The sequence below is a fragment of the Rhinolophus hipposideros genome, assembly GCF_964194185.1.
Source record: "Rhinolophus hipposideros genome assembly, chromosome: X".
Taxonomy (NCBI): Eukaryota; Metazoa; Chordata; class Mammalia; order Chiroptera; family Rhinolophidae; genus Rhinolophus; species Rhinolophus hipposideros.
Genome location: NC_138046.1, coordinates 15855501 through 15867544, shown reverse-complemented (window position 1 = coordinate 15867544; position 12044 = coordinate 15855501).

Genomic DNA, 12044 nt, shown 5'->3' with positions numbered 1-12044 from the left:
ATATAGCTATTACAATCCCATTGACTATATTCCCTATGCTGTACTCCATATATATATGTGTGTGTGTGTGTGTGTGTGTATACATATATATATATTATAGTTGACACTTCATGTCTTTTACATTTTTTTAAGATAACTTTATCATTGGGAACTGTAATTGCCAATTGATCGTGCCAGCCATGTATATAAAATATCAATTCCGAATACATTCACTGCTGGCCCACTTTTACATACATTATCTCATTTAAACTTCATAACAACCCAATGAAGCAGTGAAGCTATTGCAATCTCCATTTTAACCTAGGAAACAATCAAGCCTCAGAGAGTTCAAATAATTAGCTCCAAGTCACACTCCAGTAAATAGTAAGTGCTGGAACAGGATTTGCATCTACGTTTGCCCGACTCTAGATTCCTCGTTTTTCCATTCCTCACACTCCCTCCCCATACATACACACACACTGCCTCACTAAAGAAAACCATGAATATTTGAGAATAGAAATAGGCAGTGTTCTTTCAATGTTAGTGATTTTTGTTTCTTCCGGTTTGTGTGATGTAAGATTCAGACTGAGGCTACCCTAGGAAGTTTTGTCCTGGTATTACGTGTCTGCTTTCCCTCACATCTGAGCTGTACTCTTGTTTGTTTTGGTTGCTCTTTAGAGCAGCCTTGCAGATGGGCAAGTATCTTGAGAAAAGCTACCCATGTAAAAAACTCTGCTCTCATTTCCTTTTCAACTTCCTATACTTTATCCTCTAACCCTTTGAACACGAATGCTTTCGAAACGGGCTGTTTGTTTTCTCCTGGCCAACTCTGTCACTTTGCTGGAAACGGCACCTCCATGGCGTCCTGAGGGGGCCAGACAGGAGACTATTTGGGTGTATATCTAGAAAGCATTACTCATTATTTACTTTCGCTAAAGTAAACAGCAGGGATTTGAATCCATTATTTTGGACCAAATTGCTGGTTGGATGTGGTCCTTGTTTTCTCTTTATCAAGATGTAGAGATGGAAGCATGGTGACTCAAGGAAAAGTATTTTCTTAGTCTAAAAATACCTTATATCTAGAATAATGGTGGAGGCAGGTTACTTTTGACCTGCGTTTCTGTGTGTGTGTGTGCGCGCGCGCGGGGGAGGGGGGGGCAATGTGTGGGTGTGTGCCTATAGGCATATTTATATGTGAGGGATCCTTCACATTTAACCACTGAGAGTTCTCTAGTGGGGAGGGGGTGCGTGGATGAAACCTCACTTCTATCATTACAGGGACATGCTAGCTAGAAATCCAGAGTTGAAGACTCTCTCAAATGCTTTGCTGGTCTCTATTCAGGAAGTGTGAGCGTCTCACGAACATGGCCTATGCTGGAAGCATGGTTGTATTCCTGGCACCTGACACCTGGCACCATATTTGACAGAGTGAGTGCTCAGTAAGTATTTCTAAAATAAATAAATTAATGAGTAAATGTGAAGAACAAGTGGCTAGATGGTACGTGGATAAGTAAATTAATGAATTATTAATTAAGAATAGAAGCTTGATAGCTTGGAAAGCATCACGGGCTGCATTGAGCTGAGGATGTAACTCATAAAGAGTCAGGGAAATGGAGCCCTTTGATGATCTCACAGGGTATACTCAGTCTAATTTAGCCACCTCAGAAAAAGAAGTTACTTATTCACATGGTGGATTGAACTCTCATGTTTATTATCTCTTCAGAGATACTGTTGAAATGATAGTAAAGGAATAAACATTGGGTGAAAACGAACAACAGAGAAAATAAATAAGACAAATGGCAGTAACCAAAGAAAAAGTGATTTCAACACTAATTCATTTTGCAAATATGTATTGAGTGCCTGCTGTGTGCCAGTCACTGTTCTTGACATTGGGGATAAATCCATGAGCAGAACAGACAAAAATCCCCACCGTCACGTTCTAGTGGAGGGAGGACATTTTCAAAAAACCTGAAAGTACCTGGAAGAGTGCTGATTGATTTTAACCAATTGGAGGAAGTTGTAATATAAAAATGGCAAAAATGAGGCAGACATAAAAAGAGGCAACATGATGTTCCACAGAAAAACCAGAATGGCTTGTCTTGAGGTATGAAACACTGCAGAAGACAGGAATAGGGAGCTGGAGTGAAAACAGAGGGACTCATTGAAAGTCTGTGTTTAGAGCTGATGGACATCCAGGTCTACACCCCCACCCTCCACAGCAACTACCCACTTTCTGTTCTTTCCAGAGACGAGACCATATGTTTTGCTTTTGAAAGTTGAACTTGAGACACTCCAGATTTTGGAACACCTAACACAATGGAGACCAGTGGTGACATACAGAGTTGAAAACAAAATGATTAAGTCAAAGTGTGCATACTGAGAATTTCCACCCTCTCTCCCTTTTCTCCTCACAGAACACCAGGCTATGTCACCACACATAATATTGCTGGATGATTATTTTAAGAAACTGACTGACCTCATAAACTGGAATACTATTCTGCCATAAGAAAAGATGAAGTAGTGCCATTTGCAACAACATGGATGGATCTTGAGATTATTATGCTAAGTGAAATAAGTCAGACAGAAAAAGTTGAGAACCATATGATTTCACTGATATGTGGGATATAAAACTGAAAGCAACAAAGGAACAAGACAAACAAATAAAGAAACAAAAACTCATAGACACAGACAACAGTTTAGTGCTTACAGAGGGTAAGGAGGAAGGGGGTGGTAGGAGAGGGTAAACAGGGTCAAATATATGGTGATGGACAGGGAACTGACTCAGGGTGGTGAACACACAATGTGATATATAGATTATGTAATACAGAATTGTACACCTGAAACCTATATAATCTTACCATTGTCACCCCAATAAATTTTAATTTAAAAAAATAACCTTGAGAGGCTGATATTCAGTGGTTTCTCAGTAAGAAGACCAATTTACCATCATCGTGTAGTTTCACCTTTTGCAAACAGAGCTCTCAGTGTCTGGTTTTACTCTTAAAATATGAACAAGCAATGCAATGACCATCAGCCATTTCAGAAATCCACGGACAGTATAGGAAACATACTAAAGAGAAAACATAGAAAAAGGAGACTCGGGGATTATCATAGAGATAATAATACAGGGATCGAGGGACTCGAGACTCCAGGTTGAAAGGATGCCCCAGAGCCTCATCTCTGGATATCTGACATATTGGTAAGGAGTGGGGCCCCTACACTGGTATTTTTATGTAGCACTACAGGTGATTCTAATGCATATCGAGAACTGAAGACAACTGTTCCAGATATTATATGCATTTTCCTTTTTTGTTATTTTTGGATTTAGATCATGCAGGCCAGCATTGCATGTAAATATTTTCCCCATGCAGTTATGATAATGTGTCAGTCATAGTGGAACATATGGAAAACCAAGGGCAGAAGGATAGGACTGCTTTATCTCAGTCTGGGATTCACATAAAGCCTTTTTTAACTTTCTCATCCTATGTAAAATATATGAAAATAAAAATAAAGGTCTGTTTGATGATTAGCCTGTAAAATAATTAAGAAGTCTCATTTGTATAAACTTGCATCTTTCCGCTTACAAAAGCCTTTCTTTTTTAAAACAATGCCCATATCTTATGTAGATTACTTTGTAGAATGTTGGACCCCGAGGGCCATGCAAAACCTGATTACAAGTAGGGAGACAACCCAAGAGTGAGCCAAATGAACTTCTAGATACCTGTTATAAAAAAATCGGTTATGCAAAATCAATGTAAACTCTAATTCTTGGAGCAAGTGGGGCAGCCTGACAAGATAGAGAAAACTTCCGGGTGCTAAAGGTCCACCAAATACCTCTGATGGCTTCTTCTGCTCAGGTAGTATTCTAAGACGATACTGTCCTGACGTAGAAGAGGAAAGAGAACTCCCTTCATGGCTGTTTGTTTGTTCTATCTGATAATATTCTCTCCTCTCAGTAACTGGAAGTGTTGTCGGGGTAGATGGTAATAAGTTAGATGGTAGATGGTAATAAGGTAGATGGCAATAAGAGTGACTAACTTTGAAATTGGTTATGAGAATCTTCTTTCCTTAAAAGCATTAATTACCAGTCAGGTGACAAAGAACTAGAGCTAAGGCAGTAGATACATCAATACAACCCAATGCGAGTCATCCCCTGACCAGAACTATATCGATGGTTCTTACCTAGATATGAACTGTTCTACCACATTTCTGCTCAGCTTAGCCGTGTTGGATCTTAGAGATTAATGGGAGCAGAACCTTTCTTTACAGTCGAAGGAACTGAACTACCTAGAGAGGGGAATAAGACTTGCTGAATGGTAATAGTGGAACCAGAATTCAAAACCAGCTCAGTTCCCTGACAGGTAGAAACTTTTACATACCAGGGTTGCCAAAAAAATGTACACATTTTAAGAGATATTATCTATGTCTTACTTTTTGAAGTTGAATTGAATTATGGTGGCAGTGGGTAGTATGACATAGTTCACTCAGAAGATGGCGTTAATCAAATGAATGTTAGCGTCGTTCATTGTATTACAATTTTAATACAGTTTTTTCCTTTCTTAAAGTGTGTATACATTTTTTGGCACCCTCGGTATTTAAGAAGTATATTCCAGTTCCAATTGGAATAGAGGGAAAGGAGAACTGAAGTGTCACTTGAGGAGTCAGGAAACGTTACTCAGAGGAGGTGACACTCGAGTTAAGATGTGAAAATTAGCAGGAGATGGTAAGTTAAAGAAAGTGAGAGCAGGAAAGACTTAAGTGGCGGGAAGCACACGTGCAAAGTCATGATGCCAGGTGAGAAACAAAAGTGACCTTAGAGATTATATAACTCCCTCACTTTATTTTGGAAAAAAAAAAAGTGGGCCCTACCTGGTGCCAGGTGCTAGGAATAGAGACATAATTAAGATACAAATTGCCCCGTCCTCAAGAAGTATACGGTCTAGTGTGAAAGTAATAATTTTATCTTTTTCCACCACTGTGTCTGTTCTATTTCTATTTTGCATGATGCTCACACGGTCCAGTCGGCTTAGCTCTGTTTCCTAACTAAACGCCGCTTTCCTATACCTGCTTATCCACGTTGCCCGTGGTGCTGGAACAACAGTTTCCTTGCAGGTTCCTCCCAGCTGCGAGGATAAAGATCCGGGGATGTGTACTACTGATGGCAGGGTCTGCATCCTCATACTTCCACCAGAAGGACACTTTTCCAAAAATATATTAATTCATCACATTACACTTATATTGTATTGCCAGCAGTTGAGGTCAGTATTCATTAGTCCAATCCAGTAACCTCCCTTCACTGAGCACCAACAAGTTGCACAGAGTTGCGCCCCGTGTTTGAGGCTGCAAAGGTCAAATGCATGAAGGTTCTGTCCCTTCAGTAGCTAAAGGTTTCATTGGGATGAATGTGTATCTTACTGAAATCAAATATAGCAGGGCACACAATTTCTGTAGGGAAAATAACATTCACTTTGGTATTAATATGGACTCAAGTCTGCCACTTTGTCATTTCATGATCTTGGAAAAGTTGTTTAACTTCAAGTCTCAATTTCCCCATCCAGAAAATGGAAATGATGACAAGTCCTACCTCAGTAGTTGAATGTGTGCATATGTGTGTGCTGAATAAATTTCATGAATGATCCAACTTAAAACCAATTTACATGGCAACCCATATATAGTTCTCTCAAAATTCAAAATAATGACTTCACTAAAACAATTTGGAGTGGTGACTTAACTGTGGCCTTGGATCCTGCTTCAGAGAAATTTGGCATATATTATCAAGAGTACCATTTTATTTAAAAAGCTCATAAAGCTTTATCCTCAGCTATTACTGATTTAGGAGTAGCAGATATATGGAAACTTTCACACTCTACTGAACGGGATTATGCATTCTTCTCTAACCCACATAACTCATATTTTCAGGCTGACTTCGAGGCTCCTCACTTTCTGATTAATGATGTGAGTAGCATGGCTCTAGGCAGCGTTCTCTTATCTGACCATGCCACAGACTCACTTTCAGTTGACCTTTAGCAAGTATTAGGCAGTATGTCTGCAAAACTTCCTTTAGTAATGGACATTGGAAAAGAAAGATACGATTTGTGTTTCTTAACTCCATAGAAAGTACAAAACATACACACACTCACATGCAGACTCTTGATTAAATATATATATATATATATATATATATATATATATATATATATTACTTTATTTTTTACTCATTGGCATCATTTTTTTTTCTGGAGGAAAGAGTCATTAATTACAAAAATAAACTAACTGGCAAAGTTCTCATTAAAGATAAATGCGAACTGGGAAGTACATATGGATAAATCATTCCCTGCCTCATTCCGATTGAAAAGAAATATTTTGACTCTGGAGGGAACAGTGAGAAATGTGTATATTATGAAAGTTATATATTTTAATAACTTCACCTCATTCTATTAAGCCTCTAACCCCACTGGAATCATAAAAGGTTAATATTGAGATGAACCCTGAGAACATAAATTAGGCATTGGCCATTACATCCCCCCCCCAAATGAGCCTTAAGCAATGTAACACTTGATCAGCAGGAATTTCCTTTTTTATTAAAGAAATGAAGATACACTGCATTGAATGATATTATTGAGAAAGCCTAAATTTTTTTATTATCCTACAAGTGCTTAAAATTGCTATTACAGATTTCTGCAGGCCAAATCCCAGGTCCCAGTGGAGCCCTGCAGAGTTTATGGAGTACTAGTAGGGAATGTGTTTCAATTGCCCACAAATACATACTTATATAGTCATATTGGGTATTTTCAGGAGGAAATGAGATATTTTATTTTTATTCTAGCTATGAAGAAGGGTCAATTTGAAATGGAGTGCTGGAGTTACAGGCCACAAATCAAAGCTGGGGCATCACCCAAACTATTCCTCATTTATGAACTTTTTATGATATTAAAAAAGCACCAAGTTATCTATCATTTCTTGCTCCTTAGGTGGCTTCATTTTTCAGCATTAGATATTACTACTTCACATTTGCTATTCATCAACTTTAAAAGTGACACTTGTCCAATAAAAATAGTTGGATATCCTTGGCAAAGACATGGCACTTCTGGATTGCCACCTATTTCATCAATTTCCTCTAAGAAGAAATCCCCAGGCGGCAAAGAATGAAAGTGTGAGTCGTTCGCAGGATAAACAATCTTACACGGATCTTTTCTGGCATCTTCTATTTTTAAAAATAGTTACATTTAATTCATAGGTCCTAAAAATCCTTCTTTCTTCAGTATCTGTGCTGAGATGAAGTGCCCTCAAAATTGGAAATATACATATAAGCAACTGTTTTAGTTTGTGGCACAGATGTTTGATATATATTTTTTATATACATGTCATATATGCACAGAGGGTGCCAAAAATGTATACACATTTTAAGAAAGGAAAAGGGTATTAAAATTGTAATACTCTTACATATCGATAACAAAAGATGAATACAAGTCACGTTTGACTTCTGCAATGACAAGAGGTGCTCAAAGCGGTTACCATCAGCGTCCAGACACTCCTGATTACAACACACTACTGCTTGAGCAACGTTGACTAAAGTGTCCACTTGTATACATTTTTTGGAACCCCTGGTGTATGTGTATGTATATATATATATATATATATATATATATATATATATATATATATATATATGAGAGAGAGAGAGAGAGAATGAATGAATAGTGGCATTGATCCAATATAAAACTTACTACTTTTCTTTCAAAATTTCTTTTAACATTTCATTATCTTGAAAAGATTCTAATTTAATCATCATATCCAAATCTGGGAACACTGATCATTGGTCTTCGTGATTCAGATTTTCTATCAAAATACTGGGAGAAAGACTAGACAAGAATTTGATTACTGAAAGGATGTACTTTGTCAAAATAAATACATTGAATTTAAAGTAATACAATGTTTCAGAAGTGCTTTCTAGTTTATAGAGTCCTTTTACACTTTCACCCCTTTGATCTTTTAACCAAAGGAGATCAATATATATATGTATGTATATATATATATATACACACATATATATACATATACATATATATACATATACATATATATACATATATATACATGTATATATACATATACATATATATATATACACATATATATATATACATATATATGTGTATATATATATGCTACAAAATTAGGATAATCATTCTTATTGCATAGTATTGCTATAGGGATGAATAATATACTGTATGTAAATCATCTATTGAAGATGCTGGAAGATAGTAGGTGCTCAACAAACATTTTTGAAATGAATTGAATTTTCCCATTTTATCATGGGAGGAAATTGTAACTCAATTTCTTTTAGTGACTTGCTTGAGGTCATGTAGAGATTAATGATGTCATATTACTAGAACTCAAGCCTTACTAATTCAGCTGGATTACTTCTAAAGATGAAAATTTAAATGTCTGTTATTAGTTCAGTTCTTCTGACACTATTTTAATCAATGTGACATGTACTTATTAATTTTATTTTAGGAAATATTTTTGGTAATGTATTCCAGAGAACAAATAGATTAGGACATGTTTCAAAATTGCTAAAACCTAACCATACAATACCTTCAAATCACAAATTTGACTTATATCACCTAGCACTGTAGCATGGAGATAGTAGAAGGAACAGATTATTCATAGTTACAATTTATTCATCACTTATTTTGTATTAGGTACATAAGTGTTTTACACGGATCATCTCATTTAATCCTCACAACATCTTAACAAGTCTGCTATCATTATCATCATTTCATGAACAGGAAAAGTAAAGCACATAGAGAGATTAAATAACTTTCCCCAAGGTCACAGAACTAGGAAGCTTGAGAAGAAATTATTTTAACCCACCGGATGGGCTCTAGTTTAGACTCTATACTCTTAATCCCCATGCCCCACAGCTTCTATGGATGATATGTAACTAAGAGTGGCTCAGTCAAAATGCCAAGCAATCCAAGGCTATTAACCAAGATCATTAAAATTTGACTCTTAGAGAGACTGAGAACAGAGGGAAATGAGGGTTTGGAAGAACAAAGGGAATGTGAATGGATGGCAGAGCAGAGTTAAGAGTTATTGCAAAACAGCTTTAAGTGAGAATTTAAAAACCTAAGGGAAATGGAGTCCTTAGTGTGGAGACTGCACTTCTGCATCTTTAAGGGAATAAGGTGAGGAGAGGCTAATAGGACCAGGAAAGAACATTCCAGAGCGTTCTGGTGTGCTCTAGTATGGATAGTCATCATGTGCCAGGTTAGAGAAGACATGCAGCCATAATGTAGTGGACCAGAGAGGGAAATTGGGACTATAATAGCATCCTTGTGGAGCTATGGGGCAGGGAGAACTCTGTTAGTAATGAACAAAGGAGCAAGGCCTTTCCAGCTCACATGTCTAAATTAAATGCGTTTCTGAAGCCAGATCACTAGGACTCTCAAGGCCTGAGGTAACACGGAAGAATTCATACAAGTGAGAATTGGAAGGAATAGGCAGGCTGCCAAAACATGGTGGTAAAAGAAGCAGATATGTATAGCTAATACCTCAAATCTGCACACACACACACATATATACACAACTACACAGTAATCCACAATTCCCACTGTACATTTTCCTTAAGAGTGTTTTTAAAACATTATTATATTTTATTCACAGTGGAAATTATTTAATATTTTGTGATTTCTTCTTCTATAAAATTTAATTATTTTTGACAGATCTGGTAGATAGCTAATGTTATATAGTTGGAGGATATCTTAGTCACCTCAGGCTGAAATAACAAAATACCATAGAGTGAGTGGCCTAAACAACATTTGTTTCTCACAGTTTTTGAGTCTGGGAAATCCAAAATCAAGGTGCTGTCAGTAGTTTTTCTTCTGAGGCCTCTTCTCTTGGCTTGTAGGCAGGTGCCATTTCTGCATGTGCTTATGTGACCTCTTATTTGTATGCTTGGAAGGAGGGAGGGAGGGAAGGAGAGAGGGAGGGAGAGAGAGTGAGAGAGAGAGAGAGGGAGAGAGGAGAGAGAGAGATTCTGGTGTTCAGTATCTCTTCTTATAAGGGTACTAATCCTATAATGAGGGCCTCACTTTTATGACCTCCTCTTAACCCAATTGTCTCCCATAGGCTCCATATCTACATTGGGGATTAGGGCTTTAACATATGAATTTGTGGGAGAATGAACATTCAGTCCATAACATGGAAACTATTTATGAGGTCTGACAATTAAGTTCACAAACTCATACTAGAAAAAGTGCTACGTACCTCATTGCTGAATACCACTACGGTCACCTTCAAAGTATTCCCCTTGGGAAACTATGCACCAACACCGATGCTAGTCCACCCTTCAAAGCAGTTTTGGAACTCTTTTTCTGGAATGGCCATCAGAGCTGTTGTCGTATTACCCTTGATGTCCTGAATATCATCAAAATGACTTCCTTTCAATATTTCCTTTATCTTTGGGTAAAAAAAGAAGTTACTGGGGGCCAGATCAGGTGAGTAGGGAGGGTGTTCCAATACAGTGATTTGTTTACTGGCTGAAAACTCCCTCACAGGCAGTGCTCATCCCATATTACTGAATGAAAGACCATTGTCGTGATGAAAGACCCATGAATTGTTGGTGAAAAGTTCAGGTTGTCTTAACTTTTTCATGCAGCCTTTCAGCACTTCCAAATAGTAAACTTGGTTAACTGTTTGTTCAGTTAGTACAAATTCATAATAAATAATCCCTGTGGCATCAAAAACATTTAGCAACATCGTTGCAACAAGTTTGCGAACTTAATTGTAAGACTCTGCGTGTGTGTGTGTGTGTGTGTGTGTGTGTGTTTGTGTGTGTAAGGATATGCCAAAAAAATACACATTTTAAGAGATGTTATCTATGTATTACTTTTTGAATTTGAATTATAGTTAGCAATGTGTAGTATAATGTTCGTTCAAAAGGTGAATGTCATTAATCAAATGAATGCTAGTGTCATTCATTGTATTACAATCTTAATACAGCTTTTCCTTTTTTAAAATGTGTGCATATTTTTTCACACTCTCTGTATATATATTAAACTTTTACACTAAATGCTAGAGAACAAGTTTCAAACAATTGTGGAATAAGAAATTACTTATGTCCTATTCTAGCTTTATATTTATAAAGATGAACAGAAATATCTTCTTCAGATCTCAATATGTATTGCCTATATATTGACATTATTTTCTTAACTCTACCATAAATTTTGGTCAGTCAATCATTCTAAGCAGTTAAAAAAATCTAGATATTATACTAGTAAAATCTTTAAACTGGTAGTCAGTAATATAGGATGAGGAGTGGTAAATTTGGTACTAATTTGCTGTGCAAACGTGACTTGCTCTTTCTTAGTGTCACTTTCCTCTCTGGAAAAAAAGTGTGGTTGAGTTGAATGTTTATTTTAATGTGTCACTTGGGTGACCAAATGACCCTTTTTCCCCAAGACTGTTCTGATTTGACTCCGAAAAGTCCCACCTATCAGGAAACCTCTGTCCTGCGATGTGAAAAGTCCCAATTTTCCATTATTAGTGGGGACAGACGGGAAAGTTCAAATAGATATGGCAGGCCCCCAAAACATGGGCTGAAAATAACAGTGTTTTCAGGTGTAATGGATAAGGCATAGGTTAATCTGCCTTCCAGAGTGGCTGTTGCTCTTTCGTCTCCTGACTGCTGATGTTGAAACTATGAGCTGTAGTTCCCAGTAATGGATCATCCATTGTTGCCTTACTGATTGATGTGACTGAAGTGAGCGATGTAAGTGTTTTATAATTGTGAGTGTTAACAGTCCACTTTTGATTCTGCCTGTAGATTAGGTCTTGTGCTTTGTATCAAGATAGTGTTAGTTGAACTTTTAACATTGTGGATAGTGTTACTAAGTTTTCTGAGAGTTCAGATAATGACAAAAATATGATCACAATACTAATACAGGCATAACCTGGCCATCACTGAGAAAGAAGGCTAAATGGCTGTGTGATTTAATGACCGATAAAAGGACCCAAACAACAATATTAGGGAGTTAAATAACCCAAACAGAACATATTGT